The following is a 25,498-nucleotide window of genomic DNA, read 5'->3' as shown; positions in this document are numbered from 1 at the left end:
GCGCCGGCGACGTTGAATATCAATAATGTAGTCGTGGGAGTTAATCTTGCCCCAAATTCAGTAAAATCTCTACACCTGTATCCATTCGAAAGAAGAACATTAGCGGAAAAACTAATTGTAAAAGAACTCGGACCAGACAAGCCAGAAGTGAATATAACGCAAAAGGCGCGAGAAAAGGAGAAAACCTACAAGAGAACCTTTTCCCGAGGTTGGTTCGATCGAAAGGTTTGGCTTACTAGCTGTGGTTACGCCAATGCAATCTTTTGCTTCCCTTGCTTACTGTTTAAAACAAGTGCTTGTGATAACTCGTGGACACAGACAGGGGTGACAGACCTGAAACATATGTCAGAACGCATTAAGAAACATGAACGGGCAAGAGTGCATATGGACAACTCTGTGAAGCTAGCCATGCTAGGCCGAATTAGTATAGCCACACAGCTAGATGAGGGACACCGCATTGCCATAAGAAGGCACAATGAGGAGGTGGACAGGAATCGGCATATTTTGTCAAAGATCATTGATGCCGTGAAATTTTGTGGTGCCTTTGAACTTGCTTTGTGTGGTCACGATGAGAGTGACGCATCAGAAAACCCTGGCATTTTCCTGGGTCTAATTGATCTTATGGCCTCAATCGACCGTGAGTTGGAGGTGCACCTGGAGAACGCCACTGTTTTTAAAGGCACTTCGAAGACCGTGCAAAATGAACTGTTAGACTGCGTGTTGTCAGTTCTCAGAGACCGCATTCTGGAAGAGGTGAAACAGTCGGACTATATTGCCATTCAGGCAGACGAGACAACCGACATCTGCACTCATTGTCAGCTTGTGCTTGTGCTACGGTACATAGATGGCCACAACAACATTCAAGAACGTTTTTTCGAGTTTATCGCGCTTCCAAATGCGACCGCTGATACGATTGCCACTGCATTATTGGAAAGGCTGAGCACCATCCTTCCTGCGGGACAAGAGAGAAAATTAATTGCCCAGGCCTATGATGGTGCCGCAGTGATGAGGGGTGCTACAGGTGGAGTGCAGCGTATAGTGCAAGACGTCTACGGGAGTGCATAATACGTTCACTGTTATGCGCATCAGTTGAACCTCATTATGCAGCAGGCAACATCCCACATCCCAAAGATCGGGCAGCTTTTTTCAGACATTGGGGGGTTTTCTACATTTTTTTTCCAAGTCATTCAAACGAACGGCAGTGCTGGATGAAGTGGTGGCACACAGACTTCCAGGTGCTTCAACAACGCGATGGAACTTCCACAGTCGTGCTGTTAACACAGTTTACGAGCACAAAGATGAACTGGTTAAGTGCTTCCAAACCATTCGAGACAGAGGAGACTTTGATGCCATATCGAAGAGAGAGGCCGGGGGTTGTATGAGAATGCTGGAAGATGAGGTTTTCTGTTTCATCCTGGCGTTATCATGCCACATGTAGACATGCTGTTTAACCATCTGCAGAAGAGGAACATAGACTCTGTCTTCATCGCAGGGATCACCCAGAGGTTCACTCACAGCATACAGGTGATCAGGTAGGCTATGATTTTGCATATTGGCTAAAAACATGCTTATGCAGCCTAAACAATAAAAACATAAATCCACATGGCTTAGCACAACAGAACCTATCATAAATATTACAATTTCGCCACCATGTTAGACTAGTGAATTTATTTGTGATGAATCTAGATAACATTGACTAGGCCCAACACAACAATAGCACATATTTTAAAACAGTTTTATTAAAATTATGTTTATATCTCCAGCAAGTTGGTTTCTGATACAGTAATTTCAGGGTGGACAGTGACTTGTGAAACTTATTTTGGATCAGGGACTCCGTTCCTTCTCTAGTTGAGGATGAGGAGTATAGGGGACCCGTACAGGAACCACCCCCGAAGAGACGGAGGGCAATGGGAGAAGAAACGCAACAGCAACTGGCAATAGAGGTAAGCAGTAACAGAAATTCTGTTTCTGTATTCTATAGCCTATATGTATTTGTGTTTGTTTGCACATTTTTGTATTCTGAATTGTCATTATTAGACATATCTATCTACTTTTTTTTCACATTTGTGATTTTATTAATTAGTGCTATATGGTGTGTATGTGTGAGTGAGCGAGAGAGAGAGTGATAGAGACCGGAAATCACATCTATGAAATTAAAAAATTTCTGGGGGAGGATCCCCCCAGATGCCCACACACACACACGAACAGCCCCACCTAAAATATTTTTCACCAGCCGCCACTGATGTCTTTGTGATCCTCATCCTCCTCTTACAGTTTGAAAGGGTAAAGGGTCCGTGTATCATCTGATCATTTGATTATTCCATTCAATAGAAAAACCGGAAAAAGAAAAACACAGCCGATATTTCGTTTTTCCGTTTTACTGTATGCGCAAAAACATAAAAAACGACGTTTTTTCTTATTATTTCAGCTTGAAACGGGAATTCCAATAAATAAATGAACAAAAACCAAATAACGACTCTGTTCCTAAATATTTCATTTTGGAATAATTTCCCATGATCTTTTGCGCGCGAACGCTTTGCACGTGCAATGTACAGCCGTCTGCCTTGATCAAGTGCATGCGAACTGCGAAGCTTAATATCATAATGGAAATGGATGCGTTTGTGCTGTTCACTCCCACTAAAAGAGTCACACTGAAAGAAGAGAACATGACGGTTGAAAATATTTCAAAAATATTTCAGGTAATATTAAACAATTCCTTATTAACGTTTACATACAATACTTTACAGTCGAAGTTTGTTAACATTAACGTTATTACTTTTAATATGTGACATTCAAGTGTACAGTAGCTACAGCTCCTTTTGGCAGCAGCAAATGTGTAAATCGGAAGTTAACCAGTTCATTAGGCTCCCGAATTTTGACTCTCTGCCATATTACAACTCCCCTCGTTGAAACGGCTGGGGTACTAGCTAATCCTAACTAGCTAAATCCTATCATCTAATGCTATTGGATATGGGGAGTCATAATTGGGAAGTCATTTTTCAGCACTACACCCCCAGCTTAAATTACAGTGTTGCTTTATATAAATTCATAAAAGATGTTCAGTTTGTGTTGAAACGGTGAGGTTTTTATATAGTCATTTGCACTATAACTACTGTACATTACAATAGTTTAGCTAAATTAACCCAGTAAACTGCCAAATGATTGTAGTCATGTATCTATGTCTATCTAGGGAATTATTTCAACTATGCAGTTTTTGTTTGCATTACTGTTTTTAGGTAACATGCCAAAGCCTGTACCTCAAGGACCATAATAATGTGGCAGTGTTCCCCAGAGAGGATGGCCACTTCAGTTCTTTGGATCTCAGGGACCAGGCCCACTACGAAGAACATGGATCTGGGGCTGCACCCAATGCAAGTGTTGTTAATGTCCCTGCTTTAGGGCCACCTAATGCACCTTCCTCAAGCAGCCAGTTTCGTTTTGCCAGGTCAGCAAGCGTAGCTAGTACCTCAGTGCAACCCAGGGCCCAGTCTCTGAAGTACTTTACAAGGTAATCTATTTATTTTATTGACTTGCCCCTGAAAATAAAAGTTAAATGTTTTAAATGTACTCTTGTATTATTGTTATGAATGACCCTAAGTGAAATTATTATTAACTTCAGGACAGTCAACCTGGGAGAGTTCACTGGCGGATCTAGGGGTGGGGCCAGAGGGGCGCTTGCCCCAGTTGAAATCTGATCGGCCCCTGAAGTGCCCCTTTCATGTCAATCGTCGCTGATTTTGATCAAAGCACACTATTGGCTGCGTACGTGCGTAGATTGAAAATCAACCTGCATCGTCATAACGGTCCACAGCTCATTAGTGCCTGTTTTCACACAGTCGTCGTCCCTAACGGTTAGTACATTTTCAAAACTTTCAAGTAAAAAAAAAACAAATTATGGTTGCTGTCACTTAACTCTAAAATCTAACGTTAGAAAGTTAGTCAGCTCAGGTCTCGAGCGCCCGATGGTCAGTGTAAAAAGCTCGGCCCAATTGACGGATTTGGTAGCGTTGAGCTACGTTTATTAACGTTAACGGTTAGCTAGTTTACTTTATGTTTTTGATTTGTTAAGCCCCCATATATAAATATAGGATTCCCATATTAGTCAACCCGAATTATAGGACCCAAAGTTTGACGGGTAACTTATGGTTTAAAAATAGGAAGGTAAAACAATTCAGGCCAGGGACAGATCATAGCGTACATTTAAAACTCTTTCGTATTTGGTCATACCAAATATCCAGATATTTTTTGCAAACTGTATAAAACGTTGATACAAAGTGCAACTTTGAATACATAACACATTGTTGGTAATCAGGGAAGCAAGTGTTTAAAATGAGCAATTTTGTTAACCACAATGTTTGGCAGAAGTAGAAATCATGAAGAGGAAAGAAGATGCAAAAGACATTTTATGGTTTCTCAATAAAAAGAAGCCCATGTGATCCGCTGAGAGTGACATGAGTGAGAAAGGGAGACACAAGCAGCTCTCTGCAAGGAGCAATGCAGCTCCCAACCATTTCCATCAGGTTAGCAAATAAAGGCACATCAAGATTACGTCAACAGGTGAAAATAAGTTTAGGTTAATATGTGAATTCCGTATTCAATTCAATACAATAATAGATAAGATCTAGAAAAGTATGCCAGCATTTGTGCCACGTGATTGGCGCACACAGTTTCATGTAATTTTTTTCCATATTGCAATTTGTGTGCGTGTACTTCATAACTTTGTGTTGTGTTTCAGCTTCAAACTTGAATGATGAAGGTTCAGGTGAGGATGAAGACAGCCAGGATGTACAAACAGGGGAGTCAACAAACAGTTCTTTGCTCCCAGCAGGACATGATGGTATGCTGCTGTGTTTTCAAATTGCAGTTGTACTAAATATAAGCATAGATGTAAACCAATGATTAGACAGTTACTGTTAGCCTAACTTGATGACAAGTGTATTATGAAAGTGTATTAGGCAGCCATCATAATACTTTATTTTCTTATTTGTTCCAGACATTTCTGAGTGCAGAACAGATGATTCTGTCCAGCCAAATAATGATTTGACTCATCTGGGACCTGATGGTATGCCTTTGTTTTATTCCATAATTAAGAATGTGATCGACTAAAAAAATTAAGAAATGCATGAGGAAGATATGTATTTTTAAGTGGCCATATACATCTAAAACTCGTGCCAAACACAGTATGTGTCGCTTTCTCACAATCTCCCGTTGCTAACACTAGTAATTTATATTTGCGGAAGACTCGCAGCACACTAAAAGTGCGCATCTAATAGAATATGAAGATTTACAGCACAGAGAGTAGTCATGCTCTCATTGTTTTTGCATATATATATATCTCACTTACCTGTTCCTTGTGATCTCCAATGATCTTGCTTTGTCTCCTTTCCTACTTTTTGTACATTGGCTTACAGAGTCCAAGAGTATCTGCATTTTCATTAAGTCTCTATATATTTGTTATATGATGTAATTGAAGGGCACTTATCTTTAGGTGGGAGTTGTAAAAAAATGTATTTGCTTATCTACAGACATTTCCCGGTCCAGAGCAGAGGGTCCTGTGCAGCCTCAACTCAGGGTCTTCCCCAAGACACTGCATGGGACTAGAAATAGAGCCTTCAATGCTTCATGGTATTTGGACAACTCATGGATAGAATACTCTATTACTAAAGACTCTGTTTTTTGCTATGCCTGCAGGCATTTCTCCCTTCCAAGTGCCCCATCATCCATTTTCATGTCAGAAACAGGCTTTTCTAACTGGAAAAAAAGCCTTGTGCAAGGAAGGTGGCTTTAAAGGTCACTCTAAATCGGACCATCACAGAAGTGCAATGTTTGCATGGAAACAGCATCAAATGGTTATGCAAACAAATACATGCATTGTAAATTCAATAAATAAAGAGAGGGAAAAGAAAATTAATGAGAATCGGGAATACATTAAAACAATTGCAGAGGTACTTCTCTTGACTGCCACCCAAAATATTGCCCAAAGAGGTCACAGAGAGTCTGTTGACTCAAACAACAAGGGTAACTTTTTAGTCATTTTAGAACAGATTGCTAAACATGATCCCCTAATAGAGAAGCGCATGAATGCTTATAGCAATGCCAAGTACACAAGCAAAGGTATACAAAATGAAATAATTGAAAGCCTGGCAGAAATGGTCCAAGCTGATATAGTAAAAGAAGTTAGAGAAAGTGAGGTTTTCAGCATAATTGCTGATGAAACCAGAGACCTTCAAAAGAAGGAGCAAGTATCACTGGTTATCAGGTATTACTACAATGGAATGATACATGAAAGCTTTCTTGACTTTAGAAGGGCTGACAGCTTAGATGCTGCAGGTCTCACCAGCTTGATAATGAATTGCCTTGGAAGACATGGACTAGAATATCGTACCAACCTGGTTGGTCAGGGCTATGATGGTGCTGCTGTAATGAGTGGCAAGCACTCAGGCGTGTGCACAAGAATCCAAGATGTGGCAAAATATGCATTTTATGTGCATTGTAATGCACACTGTCTAAACCTTGTAATTGTGGATAGTGTAAGATCAGTGTCTGATGCAGATTGTTTTTTTTCTCTCCTACAAAAACTTCACAGCTTCATGTCTGGATCGTATGTACACACTAAATGGCTTGAAATTCAGAGAGAAATGTATGGTGGCCATTCTCGTGAAATTCCAAGACTAAGTGATACTAGGTGGGCTTGCAGGTATGCAGCATGTCACAACCTGTTAGATAGACTCCCTGCAGTAGTTCGTTTGCTTCAGGAGATTGGACTGGAGCGTAATGGGGATCGAGCAGTTGATGCTCGTGGTTTACTAGGCCAAATTGACTTAAATTTCATTGGGCTTCTGGTAACTTTTAGTAAAGTACTGGGCCAGTCCAAGTTCTTGTCTGACATGCTGCAGTCCCCCTCATTGGACCTAGCAGCAGCGGTGAGTCTTGTGGATGCATTACTTGACACTTTGCAGCATTATAGGACTGATGCTTTTTTTAATTTAGTATGGGCAGAGATTGAGAAAATTGCTGTGAATTGTGATGTCACTATGGAAAAGGCTGAAAAAAGGCAGTCAGTGAGCAACAAAAGGCTAAGTGGATACTTAGTCACTACACCAACTGGTGAGCGCAGAATAGATCATCATGATAAGGAAAGCTTTCAGAAACATGCGTTTTATCCAGTGCTTGACTCAATGATGGGTGAACTCAAAAGACGTTTCTCTAAACCAAATTGAAAAATAATGAAAGGAATCCAATCCCTTCATCCACAAAGCAGCACCTTTTTAAATGCAGATCTGTTGGGTTTTGCTAAGATTTTGGATTCAAATGTTGAGGATTTAGCACATGAGTTGCATCAAATCAAGAGGGTGTTGGAGAGGAAAGAAAGTAGTGGCATGAAGAGGCTGACAACTCTCCTTGAGTTTGTAATTTTTTTAGAACCATTTAAGGAGGTGTTTCATGAGCTTTTTAGGCTTGGCAAGATTGCTGTTGCAATACCAGTCAGCAGTGCCTCATGTGAACGAAGCTTTTCAGCTTTTAGCTTAATTAAAAACCACCTGAGAACAACAATGGGGGATTACCGCTTGAATCACCTTGGAGTATTGAGCATTGAATCCAGGAGGGCAAAGTCACTTGATATGAATGAATTTCTCAAACGTTTCAGCGTCAGTCACAAAAACCCGAAGGATTGTTCTTTTTTAATATAGGACTTATCTGTTTCTCAGTGTATTATAAAAATGTCCTGTTACTCCTGTATATTTTCTGTTATATTAGACTTTCTGTTACTCCACGAGTGTTTTCTAATGTGAATTATAAAGACTGGCCTGTTGTGAAAGGAAAAGTCATACAGGTTTGAAATGACAAGAGGGTGAGTAAATGATGATACAATTTTCATTTTTGGGTGAACTATTCCTTTGACGGTTGTGTTGTCTGCTTACATATTGGTCTGTACTCATCTTACTTTATCATCAGTAAACCTGCATATCCAGTGTGTCATTACAGAAATATGCTTGTGCCAGCAGTAACTAAATAATGAAAAATTATTGTAAATTATAGCTGGCCCCCTCTGTAAACTGTGGCCCCTGTCTTTAAAAAACCCTAGATCCGCCACTGGGAGAGTTACAAGCTGGTAAGCTTGTGAACAGCAGAATGGTGGTAGTAAGATTCACTGAGCAGGAGGCAACTGTCCCCAGCATAACTGCCAAAGTAAGAGAAGCCATCGGAAGCAATGCCCAACTGATTCTGACAGATCACAATGGAGTTGAAATTTTGGACTCAGAAGGAACAAGAGAGTAGTATAATCATATACTATGTGTCAAAATGTTTGATTGATTTATGACCCTCCTGTCAAAGGTCTGTCATCCTGACAGCCTGTCACTCAAATGGTTCTTTTATAGCCTGTCAAACTTACTGACATTTATGTTTTATGACTGTTGTAGGGGTGCCTTTGGCCCCCACTTTTCCTGCAGGGTTAGTCCCCAACACCTTTTCAAACCTGGTTGCTTTTTCTATCAGGACACCTGCTGTGTTTTTGAGTAAATTTAGAGAGAGTTAGAGGCCTGGATAGAAGCATTGATAGGCTAACCCTTGTAATATGTTCGATTGTCTTAGTTTAATTTTGTAACATGAGATAAGACGTGGCCCCCCACATGTCATTCAAATAGTTTTTTTGTAACATGGAATGTGAAATGTGTTTTTGAGTAAATTTAGAGAGAGTTAGAGGTTTTGTTAGAGGCATACATAGCGGCATTGATAGGCTAACCCTTGTAATATGTTCGATTGTCTTAGTTTAATTTTGTAACATGAGATAAGACGTGGCCCCCCACATGTCATTCAAATTAGTTTATGGCATGTCACTCCAAACAGGCTAGTTTATGGTCTGTCAATCTAAAATAGGAGGGTTGTATTGTTTGTCAATCTAAAAACGACAGCTTTATAGCCGCCATGTCTACCTAAAAACCACTTACCATCAATAAAGGTGTTTTTCACCCTTTTGACATGAAAGCACCGAGGGGTCACATTACCGTGTGAAAGTTGTTTGTGTATTTTAAATGAATGAGAGAAATCATGTAAATTTTTGTGTGATGTTTCTTCTAAGAGTTTACTTTGAAAAAGTGTTCAAGACAGACATCTATATTTAATTAGGATAGCTATGCCTAGACGAACCGTCTGAAATGTGTAAACCTATCCTGAGGGTTCTTGTTATGCTAACGGGTTGTTTGATAGAGACATTTGGTAGACAAACGCCGTTACATGTCTACTAGTGTTGTTAAGACATGTAATGAAACAAACATACGATTGAGTAAAAAATAAAATAGAAAAGGTTATAACTCTTCATACACTTATAAGAGGTGCTACTTTTTGGCTGATTTACCAATAAATAGTTATTGGAATGTTTTAGTGACTATTTTTCAAAAATCTATATGTTGGTTTTGGTTATACCTTAATCAAATTATCTACTAGGTAGACATGGAATACACACACTACCACACAGCTTTTGGGGTGTAAGTTTGAAACATGTTAATGACGGACCCCTGCTACGCTCCCAATGGGTATGGTGTCATTAAAAAAGTTTAAAAGAGGGTTCTTATAGAGTCCTTGTGTCGAGACGGTACGGACGTGTTGTGGTAACAGATATTCGATACTCTTTTGTTGTCTTGAAAATAACTTACAGTTTTTCTAAAATGGCAAGCTTTCTGACCAGTATGTTGGTTTTCATTTTCTCTTTATAACAAAATAAATAAAATGTCTGTATATAACTTTTTGTTACGGTTGTCGGGGGACTGTTTAACAGGTTGTATCATACCGTAGGTGCATTAAACGATCCGAGATATTCTTGGCTTGCAGTAGAACTAAACGCTCTTAATCACGCAGCAGGTACGTGTGTCTAATTTTTTATTTTTATATATAAATCATTATTCGTAGAAAAACGCCGCAACATTTTTTACACGTTATTTTTATCAAAACAGGAGCAACACGGGGGTCTGTCGACACAGCCCCGCAAAACCCTGACGTTAGAAGGAGACTCATTGGTAATTATAAAATAGTTATGTCTATAGTTGTTCAAAAACCCTATATAAACATGTTAGTCACACATTTTCTTTTTACATATGGCGACAGTTTCTGGAGACATACAAAACGACGAAACACCACAGTTTGGCTACGGCGACAACGACTCACTAAGTAAAATACACTTATTTTGTTTTATGTTTTGATTATCCGCTAGAAATGTAGATATGTGTTTTAAATAATGTGTTTTGTAGGGTCTTTATCGCGATTGGTGGCAGACATCTCGAATGATGTGAACATATCTACAGACTCTGCGTTACCAAGTACCTCTATTGCTCCAAGGACGATTGTAACGGCTGCTCAAATTCACCCGGAGTCCGCAGGCATTAACAATCAACGAACACCGCAGGCTACAACACCGTTGCAAAATCTAAATAACGGGTCCGGTGAGTGAGTCCAGGGGTTTTTATATTTATTTATAATCATCTTGAACCTTTTTGGTTATCTCTCTCGCCTAACACATATTTTGTTTTACTATTTATTTCAGAGGCTGTGTGGGACGACGATTTAGTTGAAGCGTGGGAAGCGGCAGAGTTCACCCAGGCCGAACCAACAGGGGCTTCGGCTAATAATAGAGAGATTGTTTCTGGCCCTGACACATCGGAGTTGCCAGCTAATCAAGAGGCGTTCAGAGCGGAGGCTCGTACATTACTGACGGCGACCCCGGCAAATGGATTTGAGGCAGCGGCGATTTTACGACGTTTGGATCTGATTAGCTCCGAATTGAGGATTGCGAGAGATGATCGGCGTCGTTTGCGTGATGAAAGACGGAGAGACAGAAGGGACTTTGAAAAGTTAAGGAGTGTCATCACCGCAACATCAGTATCGCTGAGAGAAGGTCTAGCGAGACAACGGTTGATTCGTAAGGCTCTAAAAGACATTCAGGACGGTCAAGCGCAAAGTGTTGTATTATTTATGGAGATCATTAACATGGGCAGACGCAGATCTGGTGAGTAAACACCGTGTATATAAATCACTTTGCCCCTTTTTTAATGTTTTATTGTTTTTATTTTTATTGTTATTGTTTTTAAAAAGTGTGTATATGAGGGGTTTCAACAGTGTTTTTAAAAAGTTTTAAATAAAATATTGTGAAATGGCCGCAAAATGTTGTCAGGGGTCAAATGATTCTGAAAGTGAGTCAGCGGCAAAAATATTTAGATACCACAGTGACGGTGATTCACACCCCCCACAAAGTGTTTCAGACACGTTACAGAGATTAATTTACACAGTCAGGTCGATGCATAGACCGACTAATGATGTTTTATTAACAAAGTTCGGGAGGAACCTAAGCATATAAATCAGCCCGATGTTCCATCAGCAGTAATCACCTATCAGCCGAGCACGCTATCTCTACTTAATTATCTAGGCTGGTTCACCATCAGCAATCACCTATCAACCGAGCACGTAATCTCTACTTAATGATCTAGGCTGGTTCACCATCAGCAATCACCGTATCTACCCTATCAGCTCCTGCAAGCTCTATCATAAATAGACAAACAATCTTACCTGTTGCATCTTGTCAGATAAGCATCGTCAAGTTTCGCCACTATGTCAGAGTCTCCCGTGGTCTCTAAAGTAGCAAACGTTCCAGATCCTTCGGTGCCATCATGCGCACCCCAGCTTTCCAGCTCAGGGTCGGATTATACGGACTATTTCCAAGCTTCGCCGCGGGGCCGCCATCCCCGCCGCTCTGAGCGGCGTGCAATCTAAGAGGAAGGGTTCGTCATCGCTCCCACCGGCACGATCTCCACCTCATTCACCGGCGTCATCATACGCCTCTGCGCTCCCCAAGATATCTGCATGCAGCAAGTGGACGATCCAGAGCCTTCGTCTGGCCCTTGCCAACGCGGACGTCCCATTCAGCAGGCGGATGTCGAAACTAGAGCTCTACACCCTTTACGTGTCGTCCCAGGCTGACGTCCCCTCGATGAGGTTGGCACGATCGGCTGTCAATAACGAGCCAGGCTCGGCTCGGGGTCCCGTCTATTCCAGGCACGGGCAATCTACCTCCGCGGCTCGGCTAGGCCTCCCTCACTCGAGCCGACGCAGCAAGCCTTCGGCAAGTCTTGGAAGCGTTCAGGTCATGCTAGAAGCCACGGATATACCGATCGAGCACCTCCGGCAGCCCGCGGCATATCAGCTCAACGCGTGGGACAGCACAGCGACTGTAGATGACCGCCCCGTACAGGCGGGCCGGCAACTCTCAGGAGCCCTGGCTCACCCATACGTCTCAGGCGTGAGGCTGCCTCCGGTGGGAATACAACCGCTGGTCTCTGGACCACAATTCTCTGGCGCCGTCGCTAGCGCAAGCTTGTCTCCGTTACACGTACAAACGCCCGACATTAGATTCGCCTTGCCCGCCCAGGGCTCTTGGCTCCCCAGTGCGAGCCTGCCTCCGCTGGGGACAAAAGCGCTGGTCTCCGGACCGCAGTTCTTCGCTTCCGCCGCTAGCGCGAGCATGTCTCCGTTAGATGCACAAGCGGCCGCCATTAGATTCGCCTTGCCCGCCCCGGGCTCTTGGCTCCCCAGTGCGAGGCTGCCTCCGCTGGGGACACAAGCGCCGGTCTCCGTACCACAATTCCTTGACACCGCTACCACCGCTACCCCGAGCCTATCTCTGTTAGACGCACAAGCGGCCGCCATTAGATTCGCTTTTTCCCGCCCCGGGATCTTGGCCCGCGGCGCCGGAATTGATTCGGGCGTGAGGCTGCCTCCGTTAGAGTCACACGCCTCAGTCCCTGGGCCTCATATCTCTGGCGCCGCTGCCAACGCTAGCACGAGCTTGTCGCCGCACAACGCGCAAACGACTGCCATTCTCTCTCTTCAACAGGCACGCCCCACGTTTTCATTGGCCACAGCCGCTGCGATGCCAGCGCCTCCACACGTGCATGTAATGGAACCTCCACCAGTCTCCAGCAACATCAGAGCGCAGATTTTGGCAGAAGTCCAGGCTGCTGGCGCTCGAAGCGGACCCCAGGCCTATTCCTGTACAACCTTATCCGGAGTTGATCTTCCAGTGAATCACCCACTGCAAACGCTTCTCGATGCCTCTCTCAATTCCATAACTAAGGCAGTTTCCCCCAGGACCCTGCAATCATACCTCACGGCGTGGAGAAGCTTCAGATCGTTTTACCAGGCTTTCAGCATTCCCTTCCCAGAATTTTCTCTCCTCACAATTACCTCATACATCTCATTTCTCAACACCGCAAAAAACCTTCAGGCCAGCTCCATCAGAGGTTACCTCAGCGGACTCCAGTTCTTCCATAAATTGATTTTCAACTCCCCGTCACCGGCCATAGCAAGCTCCCAAACATCAATGGTTATCCAAGGCATACGAAGATCCCAACCCGCCCGTCAGGACGCTAGGAGGCCCATTACCTTGGAGATTCTCACCAAATGCATCTCCACCCTCCGCAAGGGATATCACTCCACACATGTTGCCTGCACACTTGACGCCATGTTCACATTGGCGTTCTTCGGCTTTCTACGATGCTCAGAGATCACCACCACATCCAAATTCGACCCTTCAGTTCACCCCACCATGAATGACCTCCAGGTGCTGGATTCGGAGACGATTTCTTACTCGATTAAGCAAAGTAAGACTGACCAGACCAGGAGAGGTCATTTCGTCTACGTTTTCAACATCAATTCACCGATTCAGCCATATCGAACCCTCCTAGCCTACCTTCGCTACAGACAACCCCGGTCAGCGGCCTTATCGGATCCCCTCTTCGTCGACGACTCTAATCGCCCGGCCTCACGCTTCTGGTTTCAGAAGCACCTCAAAGCCGTCCTGCTCCAATCTGGCATCCCAGCAGACAACTTTTCCGGTCACTCCTTCCGCATAGGCGCAGCTACCACAGCCGCCCAAAAGGGCCTATCCCAGCCGCAGATCCAAGCCCTAGGCCGTTGGTCATCTGAGGCTTTTAGAAGCTACATCCGGACAGACTTGTCGCTCCTCAGGGAAGCCCAGCAAACACTCCTTGCCCGTATCATCTGATAGTCTTGGATGTTAGTTCAAACCTCAGCCACTTTGACTCATGACTCCTTGAAGATCGCATCACCTTCGGACCAATCGACTCAAGCAAGTGTCGCATTCACAAGTTACCAGTTGTCCAGCTTTGACACCCGGGAACACCTTCGGAGGAGATGGTTCTCACATCTGGGGCTCGGCTGAGCCAGTCTTCTTTTCTGAAGGCGGCACCACAATACAGTTTGTTAACAAGGCAGCCAGCGCTTCCATCTCACGACGTTGTTCTCAAAGTCTCGAAGACTGCACCACTCGCCATGGAGACAGTACCGCAGCAGCAACCGGCCCCGCAGGGGTCCTAGCCTCCAACAAGTGCTCCGTAGCAGCAGGCACCACCAGAAACGAAGCCAGTATCGCAGCAGCGACCGCCCCCGCAGGGGCCCGAGCTTCCAACAAGTGCTCTGTAGCAGCAGGCACCACCAGCAATGAAGCCAGTATCGCAGCAGCGACCGCCTCCGCAGGGGCCCGAGCTTCCAACAAGTGGTCTGTAGCAGCAGGAACCACCAGCAATGAAGCCAGTATCGCAGCAGCGACCGCCCCCGCAGGGGCCCGAGCTTCCAACAAGTGGTCTGTAGCAGCAGGAACCACCAGCAATGAAGCCAGTATCGCAGCAGCGACCGCCCCCGCAGGGGCCCGAGCTTCCAACAAGTGGTCTGTAGCAGCAGGAACCACCAGCAATGAAGCCAGTATCGCAGCAGCGACCGCCCCCGCAGGGGCCCGAGCTTCCAACAAGTGTTCTGTAGCAGCAGGCACCACCAGCAATGAAGCCAGTATCGCAGCAGCGACCGCCCCCGCAGGGGCCCGAGCTTCCAACAAGTGGTCTGTAGCAGCAGGAACCACCAGCAATGAAGCCAGTATCGCAGCAGCGACCGCCCCCGCAGGGGCCCGAGCTTCCAACAAGTGCTCTGTAGCAGCAGGCACCACCAGCAATGAAGCCAGTATCGCAGCAGCGACCGCCCCCGCAGGGGCCCGAGCTTCCAACAAGTGGTCTGTAGCAGCAGGAACCACCAGCAATGAAGCCAGTATCGCAGCAGCGACCGCCCCCGCAGGGGCCCGAGCTTCCAACAAGTGCTCTGTAGCAGCAGGCACCACCAGCAATGAAGCCAGTATCGCAGCAGCGACCGCCCCCGCAGGGGCCCGAGCTTCCAACAAGTGGTCTGTAGCAGCAGGAACCACCAGCAATGAAGCCAGTATCGCAGCAGCGACCGCCCCCGCAGGGGCCCGAGCTTCCAACAAGTGTTCTGTAGCAGCAGGCACCACCAGCAATGAAGCCAGTATCGCAGCAGCGACCGCCCCCGCAGGGGCCCGAGCTTCCAACAAGTGGTCTGTAGCAGCAGGAACCACCAGCAATGAAGCCAGTATCGCAGCAGCGACCGCCCCCGCAGGGGCCCGAGCTTCCAACAAGTGTTCTGTAGCAGCAGGCACCACCAGCAATGAAGCCAGTATCGCAGCAGCGACCGCCCCCGCAGGGGCCCGAGCTTCCAACAAGTGCTCTGTAGCAGCAGGCACCACCAGCAATGAAGCCAGTATCGCAGCAGCGACCGCCCCCGCAGGGGCCCGAGCTTCCAACAAGTGGTCTGTAGCAGCAGGAACCACCAGCAATGAAGCCAGTATCGCAGCAGCGACCGCCCCCGCAGGGGCCCGAGCTTCCAACAAGTGCTCTGTAGCAGCAGGCACCACCAGCAATGAGGTTAGTATCACAGCAGCAACTGCCCCCGCAGGGGCCCGAGCTTCCAACAAGTGCTCTGTAGCAGCAGACACTACTAGCAATGAGGTTAGTATCACAGCAGCAACTGCCCCCGCAGGGGCCCGAGCTTCCAACAAGTGCTCTGTAGCAGCAGACACTACTAGAAATGAGGTTAGTATCACAGCAGAAACTGCCCCCGCAGGGGCCCGAGCTTCCAACAAGCGCTCTGTAGCAGCAGACACTACTAGCAATGAGGTTAGTATCACAGCAGCAACTGCCCCCGCAGGGGCCCGAGCTTCCAACAAAGCTCTGTAGCAGCAGACACTACTAGCCATGAGGCCAGTATCGCAGCAGCGATAGCCCTAACAGGCCCTCATCCTTTCGTTTATTAAATTTCAGGTTGTACCTCCGTAACGCACAGCATGGCATTTTTGGGGGGGTGTATGCGTACTTCGGCGGTTGTCCAGCTTTATTTGCATTTGGGGGGTGTGTTCTGGGCTCGAGCCGGTTCCGAGCCCGGAGCACTTGCTCTGAGCAGGGTAGAGTGCTCCGGGTTCGGATAGATCCGGCGGGCTCGGAGCCCACTCCCTGCACAACACGCCAAATACGCATAACCTTCATTCCCATGCTTTACCATCTATCCCAACAAGGAGCTGTTTATTAGCGAGGGCGAACTCGTGAAATGATGTTTTATTAACAAAGTTCGGGAGGAACCTAAGCATATAAATCAGCCCGATGTTCCATCAGCAGTAATCACCTATCAGCCGAGCACGCTATCTCTACTTAATTATCTAGGCTGGTTCACCATCAGCAATCACCTATCAGCCGAGCACGTAATCTCTACTTAATGATCTAGGCTGGTTCACCATCAGCAATCACCGTATCTACCCTATCAGCTCCTGCAAGCTCTATCATAAATAGACAAACAATCTTACCTGTTGCATCTTGTCAGATAAGCATCCCTCCTCCACCCCAGCTCCTCTCATTTTTCTAAAGTCCCGCAGGACCCCCGGGGGGGTGTGTTCTGGGCTCGAGCCGGTTCCGAGCCCGGAGCACTTGCTCTGAGCAGGGTAGAGTGCTCCGGGTTCGGATAGATCCGGCGGGCTCGGAGCCCACTCCCTGCACAACACGCCAAATACGCATAACCTTCATTCCCATGCTTTACCATCTATCCCAACAAGGAGCTGTTTATTAGCGAGGGCGAACTCGTGAACTACAACCGAGTCTCTTTTAGCTTTAATTAGTACCGTTCGTTCAATGTCAGATGTAAAGCCAGAACCAATTGTGGCTCTAGATGCACCTGTTTTAAATCAACATCAAGTTGGTTACGGATTAGACATTGTTGATGCAAATAATGTTGATGAAGATATTGATGATGCAGATATTGTTGATGACGATGATATAGTTGTTGATGATGAACCGGTTGTAAGAGATGTAAGAAATGTTGAGACAAACGAAACAGCCATACCCTCTGTTTGTTTAAATCCTAGCGAAGCTCAGCGATTAGTAAGAGAGGGCGGTAGTGTTGGTGATTATACTGTGGTCCCTAGAAGAAGGTTTAACAGCTTGGAAATACATAGGGTATTGAACCTGCGTTCGATAACATCCAACGATATGGCAGACTATGTTCGTCTTTTACATGAGGCGTTGACTGAAATAGTTCAATTTTCGCGACAGCTGGCTGGTGATGGCGGTTTGATTAATATCACGTTACGAGGTGCTAGTCTGACAGCTGATGTTAATACACTATTGTCACCTAGCAACAACTATAGCGTAGAGCTTTTTGAATACCAGATCGAAAAGATAATGCAGAGCAACGCAGACGTGTGCGTTGACGATAGATTGGAATTGAAAGTGTCTATAGCCATGTGTAGACAAGGTGGTGCGTATAGAAAACTCCGTGACACAGCTCATAACGAGGTTATTGCGAGAAACAGAATGAATCTTTTCTGCCCCGTTAATATCTCAAACAATCTGTGTTTTGCTATTTGTCTGGCACATTTTCTGAACCCCCAAAAACAACACACAGAGTTAATACCATTAGCTTCAGCATTGCAGAATGCTGCTGGTCACACGGATCAGGATATGATAGGCTTTAATGACATAGCAAAGTTTGAACGTCAGTCTTATGTTAAAATAGTGGTCTTCCACAGGTCAGACACAGGTGTGTTGGAAAAGTACAACACAAAAGATGCACCACATAACAGAACAGTGTTTTTGTACCTGCACGATGGTCATTATTTTATGATTAAGAACTTAAAAGCTTTCATAGGTACGCCTTACGTTTGTGAATTTTGTTACAGGGGTTACACATGTCGTAGAGATCACAGCTGTAAATATGTGTGTGATATCTGTAATGGGTCTGAATGTTTCAGACACACTGTGAAAAAAAGACAATGTGGTGACTGTCTTCGTTACTGCAGATCTGACTATTGTTATGACATGCATAAGAAACCACCGCTTGGTCAACAGTTTTCGCAGTGTGTTGTGACCAAACATTGTCCAAAATGCAATAGACGTTATCACATTAGCGGCACAGATCCTAAACCCCACAAATGCCCAGCAAGTTGTTGCGTCCATTGCGGTGATGTGTTGGTTGCTGATGGAGCCCATCAGTGTTTCATACGACCGATAACCCCTAAGGAACCTGGTGTGAAATACATATTTTATGATTTTGAAACACGCTACCAAGACGGTAAACATGTTCCGAATTTTGTGTGTGCTATCACTTTTTCTGGTGAGGAATTCACAGCAGAGGGTACAGATTGTGTCGACAGACTCCTCAGACGTTTCAGACAACCGCGTTATAAAAATTACACATGGATTGCACATAATGCATCAGGGTTTGACAACTTCATACTTTTGGAACATTTCACAAAAGTAGGGCTCACACTTAAAATCACAATGCAGGGGTGTCGTTTAATTTTAATGTATGACAGCGGCTTTAAGCAACGTTTTATTGATAGCTACTCATTCATACCCATGCGTTTGGCCAATACAGCGGCCGCGTTAAACCTGTCCTGTGAGGATAAGGGATACTTCCCACACCATTTCAACATGGTAGAAAATGAAGATTATACAGGCCCTTATCCAGACAAGCATTTCTATGGGTACGAGACCATGAGTGATAAAGACAGAGGTCAGTTCGATGCTTGGTACACAACAGTCACCGATAAGGTGTTTGATTTTAAAAAAGAACTAGCCATGTATGGCAAGAATGACGTTGTTTTGCTGAGGGAGGCATGTATGAAATACCGCGATGAATTCATGCAATGAACCGGGATTGATCCGTTTATGTGCACCACATTAGCATCATGCTGTATGGCTGTGTACAAAACACATTACCTCCCAAAAGACACTCTAGCTCTTACCCACAACAATGCATACACCAGTCAGAACAAGGCCTACTCAGATGTCTCCATCGAATGGCTGGAATATGTAAAAAAAAAACACGGGGCATAGACATTCGACATGCTTTAAACTACGGTGAGGTGTCAATTGGTAAATATTTTGTTGATGGGTATTTTGACAATTCAGATGTAAAGACAGTTTTTGAGTTTTTTGGATGTTTCCACCATGGATGTTTAAAATGTTTCAGACATGAACATGTTAACCCCCTCTCAAAACTATCCTATGGTGATCTCAGAAGACAGGTTGATGACAAACTTGTAGTGTTGAAACAATTTTATGGTCTGAAGGTGGAGGTGATGTGGGAATGTGAGTGGAAAACAGCTAAACAATCCGATCCTGCTGTAATTGTTTTTATGTCCACATATAAACACCCTGAAAGATTGAGACCACGCGACGCTTTATTTGGGGGGGGGGTACTAACGCGTTCAAATTGTACCACAAGGTCGCAGAAGGTGAGAAAATAAGATATGTCGATTTCACAAGTCTGTATCCTTTCTGCCAAGCCAGAAAGGAGTACCCTGTAGGTCACCCACAAATCATTTTCAAGGATTTTGAACCTCTAGAAAATTATTACGGACTTGTGAAATGCTGTGTTTTACCACCGCGTAAACTACTACACCCAGTGCTTCCCATGAGATTTGGTGGCAAGTTAATATTCACCCTCTGTCGCACCTGCACCGAACAACAAAACCAAACAACCCCCTGCAGACACACCGATGATGAAAGATCCATCTCCGGTACTTGGGTTAGTATTGAATTGTTAAAAGCTGTAGAGAAGGGATATTTTGTGACGAACATAGATGAGGTGTGGCATTTTCCACAGCAGTCGGATACCTTGTTTTGCAAATATGTTAAAACATTTTTGCAGCACAAACAGGAAGCCAGCGGTTATCCAGAACATGCGGCACCGGACACTGACAAACAATCATACATCGACGACTATTTTGAAAAAGAAGGGATTCAACTGAACCCTGCTAAGATAAGTCACAACCCGGCACGTCACTCAATCAACAAGCTATTGCTTAATAGTTTGTGGGGCAGGTTTTCAATGAGGGAAAACCTACCCACAACAGAGTTACTTTCAGACCCGGAGGAGTTTGCTCAGCATATTTTTGGCAATGGCTATGACATCAAACATTTCTCATTTGTTTCAGACACTGTAGCGATAATTCAATGGTGTTATGCTGATGGTAAGGGTGGCCAGACCCGTGATATAAACATTTTCTTAGGAGCATTTACAACAGCGCATGCTCGTTTAGAGCTGTATGGTCTAATGGATAGGTTGTCCGATAGATTGTTGTACTGTGACACAGACAGTGTCATTTTCACATCCAAAGACTGTGATTGGGAGCCACCATTGGGTCCTTACCTAGGTAATCTCACCGATGAAATCGGGTCAGGGGGCTTCATAATCGAATATGCTTCAGGAGGCCCGAAGACATATGGTTATCGCACCAACACTGGGAAAGTTTGTATGAAAGCCAAAGGTATAACGCTTAATGCAGTAAACTCTGAGGCTATCAGATTGGACACTCTGATAGGACTTGTCAATCACTATGTTGTGGGGGATGGCGATAGTCGTCACATACTGGCCCGTATGGACGGTATTGTGAGGGATAAAAAGAGGTTTACACTCCATAACAAATCACTAGTCAAACGTTTTCGAGTGAATTACAATAAAAGAGTTCTGCTTGGGGATTACACTACACTACCATATGGCTACTGACAACGTTTTTGGTCATCGAGGTGTGCTAGACACCGAGGCATTTGATTTCAGGTTACAACATCCATTTTCATGTGTGATAAGTGGACCATCAAACTCTGGGAAATCCTTTTTTGTAAAAATGTTGTTGCAAAATGCTGTTACATTGATTTCTAAAAATGTATGGAGAATATTGTATATATTTATGATTGTCGGCAACCATTGTATGACGATTTATTGAAGCTGTATAAAATTAAATTTGTTGAAGGTATACCACAGACTCTCAATGATGATCATTTGTTTCCTGTCAATAAAACAAATCTGCTTATTATTGATGATTTAATGAAAGAAGCCAGTGTTAACAATGAAGTGGAAAAGGTGTTTACACAGTATGTACACCACCGAAATCTTAGTGCTATTTACATTGTACAGAATTTATTTTGTCAGGGTAAATCCAGCAGGACCATCAGCTTGAACACAAACTATTTGATATTGTTTAAAAACCCCAGAGACGCCACACAGGTAATGGTTCTAGCCAGACAGATGTATCCAGGCCGTGCAAAATATTTTATGGAATCTTATCAGGACGCAACCGGTAAACCTTACGGATATCTCATGATTGATTATAAAGCAAAAACACCTGAACAATATCGTCTCAGAACAGACTTACTCTCTACAAATCCGGTAGTGTATCTACAGAAAAGAAAACATTGAGACGATTTAAAATGTCTGCTAAACTTTATAGAAACCTCCCCGTGTTAAAGATGCTTTTAAAAGCCACACCCAGCCAGAGACGGGTTATTTTACAGTCTACATCCGATGAACTTATTGTAACGCTGTGTGAGCTCGCCCTTAATGTACTTCATGGTAACATACCGCTCACATCGCAGCAATACCAGAAGCTAAAACGCCGGAAAACAGTGCTTAAATTTGTGACAAACAAGAAGATTGATATTAAAAGAAAGAGACGGATGAAAAACCAGCAGGGTGGTTTCCTTTTGCCCCTCTTAAGCATAGCAATCCCCTTTATTACTAGTTTGGTTACTTCTAGATAAATGGAGTTTGCCGAGAAGATGTTTTTAGTCCCAGAACATCAACTCGATAAACTAAAATCTGGTATACCACGTGAGTCTATTCAACAGTCGGTGGAGAATGATTTGGACTCTGCTATAAGGGACATCCTACACAACTCTGAAATGGCATCTCATGAAAAAGCTAAACGGTACACAAATATTTTACAGAGATATCTAACATTTGCTAAGCAAGCTGACCGCGAGACATCTATGTTAACGTTAAACATGCCTCTGTCTGATAAAGAAACATCTAATCATGTACCGAATGCTGAAAACACTAGGTTATACGACAACGTGGTGAATGATGTATTAAAGAATATACCGCAAAGGAGCTTGAAAAATACTCGATACATCTTAGATAAAATGACTAACGCTAAAGACATCGCTTCATGGACTGATTCTGGGGAGTTTGTATATAAAGGCCGGAACATACCCGGATCACACATGTTGGATTTAGTTAAAAATGTCATAGCCCCATACAATGTCAAAGATGAAAACCGACCTCTAGGATGGATAGAGTTTCTGGAGACTTTTGCAGCACTAAATATACCGCAATCTACGGTACCCAACCGTCATATACGGCGTGTAATCGATAATTTTAAAGTAGGTTCATCGCCTGATAGTTATGCAACAACCCCGAGGGCTAGAGATGCGAGAGCCGGTACCCCACGTCATGATAACGACCATTCTGACGGCGATGTTATCATTTCGCCTAGTCGCAAACGCTGTCGATGGATGCATCTCTAATCTTTTCGTTTTATTTTGACATAAACAAGAATATTCTGTTATATTTTGTGTGTGTGTGTGTGTGTTAATAAAAATAAGTCATCGCAAAAATAAGAATCTTGCACTATTTGTTATTTATTATGGTTTTATTCCAGTACACAATTATACATTTTGCCAGTCTGAACACATTGAATACATTTAAACACATTTTTCTTATTAAAATGGTTATAGGTTTTTTCACAAAAAACGACACCATAGTATCGTTTTTATCTAAATCATCAGAGTACAAACTCATCATGTATTCATAATCATAAGTAGTGGACATATGACGGAGAAAGAACATGCAATGTTGCCCACACGTGTCTGACGAATAATTCTGGACTTGCTTGTTTGAGTATATCACACTGTCGCAGTTAAGAAATAGAAAATTACTGATTTGTGTTGGAAACCGGGGGTGATCGGGTTTATTTCCAAAACTGTCAAAAAAGCACCCAACCCCTTCCCTGGTTATGTATATGGCTAACCAGTGTTCCCCGGGGAGTCCTGAGGGGTGTGTATTGATTATGACCATAGATGGTACTGTTCTCAGACGTTCTTCTGGTAAATAATCACACGGCAGCACACCTAGAAAATGTGTGTTGCATGATATTTTATCCATCAAGACTGTGAGCTGTACGGTATTCATTTTAATAGTAATCGATCAAGACCTGTCTGGGATTTGAAATTTCAAGAATCGAATCATAAATAGCATAGATTACAAGGTTATTGTACGGGGGAGCGGTTGTCGAAACCGTGCTTCTAGTCTGATATTTCCAGATTTGATGAGAGACACATGTCTAGAACACTCCTCATCAGGAGTCAAATTAAATGAATATAATGTGTACCCGTGCAAATATTCTTCGCGGTCAATAGACAATGCTTGGTTTTTCAGATGTCTTCCAGAAGACAGAGCTAGTTGATAGTACTCCCGTTTAGCAGAACCGGTCCCGTATTCAGGTTGTAGCGGTTTGGCCGGATGTTGCTGACCGTCAACATATACGGCCAAGAATTCTAAATCGTAATTTTTAAAAGCAAAGGGGTTTTTATTATAGGCCCCCGTGAATGCATCGTTATCAACCATGGCTATGACCAAAGACTTGGGGAGTGTTCCTAGAAATACATTTTCCTGGGTCACGACGCGAGAACCAGCGGGCAGCGAATGATTTTTTAATATTACTCGTTCAATAGGGTATTTGGCTGTTGCCGAGAGCAGTGCGTGAGCATGACCCAGTCGTACTGCTGGTGACACGGTAACTTTTTTCACAAAAGGTGACGCAGACTGAATATTTATTTTATAATTTATATTGTCAACCCTCATCAGACAAAACTCGTCTTTACACCTAGTCATACGGATTTTGATGTCCACACCATTAAGCATAAGTTTTTCCTGAAAAAATATGTCATTGTGAACTGGTGCTAATAATTCTACAACACTGCTGGCATTAGTGTACGCAGCTCTCTTTGTCAGACCCGCATTTCCTCCACCCGGATCTGTACAGTCCATATGTCCGGCTGTATCTTTGTAAAAGAGACCGGCAGAAAACGTTGTTTGAAGAACATCTTTTCCGTAGTTAAGAAGACACTCTATAACACATCGGTATGGATATGTGCTGGAACTCTGTTAGATAAGTCTATCTCCAAGTGATACGTCAACCTGTGAAAAAATGGTGGCTCCTGCGTAGTTAATGAGACCTACAGGTGCTCCATCTACAATATCTGTGCCGTCCGGATTTGTGATTTTGAGACGCAAAAACAATAATGTATTATTTAGATCGACATAATCTTCTCCATTGCCCGCTATAAAAAATTCCAGGGGTGCTGTGTCTGATATTGCAGATAATGGTGGTATCTCAATATAGGCATTTCTTTCAATAGCCGTTTGAGTTAGAGGCACCGTGAACAAATCCAATTCTGATTTAACACACTCTTCTGACATGCTGTGTAGCAATGCCATGATCTAGAAGATGGTGTTAGGATTTCTCTTTGAGCTTATTTTACGCTTTACCGACACCCTACGTTTTCGTTTTACAACTGAGACCTTCTTAGATGACCGTCTTGCTTTCTTTTGAGAATGACCCCTCCTCTTGTCACCTGGGGGTCGTAGCAAACGTTTACGGGACATTACCAATAGACCCGAACCGTCTTGTGGGTGTTTGTTATGGTTAAAAGCGCTTGACATTGTGTTACTGACAACGTCACTAAGTATGTTTTTTGCAGCTGATTTAAGATGGGGTTTCGCTATGTTGAAACCTCGCCTTAACAGAGGAATAGCCATTCTAAAGAGGCCTCTAAACAGACCCCCAACACCTCCTCCGTACATAACAGCCCCACCGGCATACCCTGGTAGAGCGCCACCTGCCTGGTTCGTATAGTAAGCCACGTAGCGTTCAGGATCATGATTATAATTGTTGAATAAGGACATTATTATACGAAATGTTTCACAGGTCTAAAGTGAAGCTTAACGCTAACTTTGCCGTATGAAAACTTTACGTGTGTATTTTGGTCGTCCTTAACTTCAATGCCAATGTCTGTGATGGTTGTTTTGTTTATAGACACGTAATGCACTTTGTCGTATCGCAAACAAACCATATGCTTATTTTCTCCGGCTATATGAGCTGTACCTAAGAGAGGTACATAGGCATCACCAACTGACTGGTAATCGATAATGTCTGTGTATAAATACAAGGTGTAGAAGCCCCCTTGTGTATCTGATTGATGCGGTGCATACGTCACAACATCCGTGTCGTTATTAAAGTCAGCAGATATGTATGCATGCC

The 25,498-nt window shown here is 43.9% G+C and overlaps 1 protein-coding gene across 1 annotated transcript in view; it reads left to right on the top strand.

Annotated features, from left to right (window-relative positions):
* Positions 1-25,498, top strand: part of LOC306889112 (uncharacterized protein) — a 104,531-nt gene that overhangs the window by 34,938 nt on the left and 44,095 nt on the right. The gene's annotated exons all lie outside the window — the stretch shown is intronic.

The sequence above is a fragment of the Barbatula barbatula genome (assembly GCF_947034865.1).
Source record: "Barbatula barbatula genome assembly, chromosome: 24".
Lineage (NCBI taxonomy): Eukaryota > Metazoa > Chordata > Actinopteri > Cypriniformes > Nemacheilidae > Barbatula > Barbatula barbatula.
This window is presented reverse-complemented; position numbering and strand designations above follow the sequence as displayed.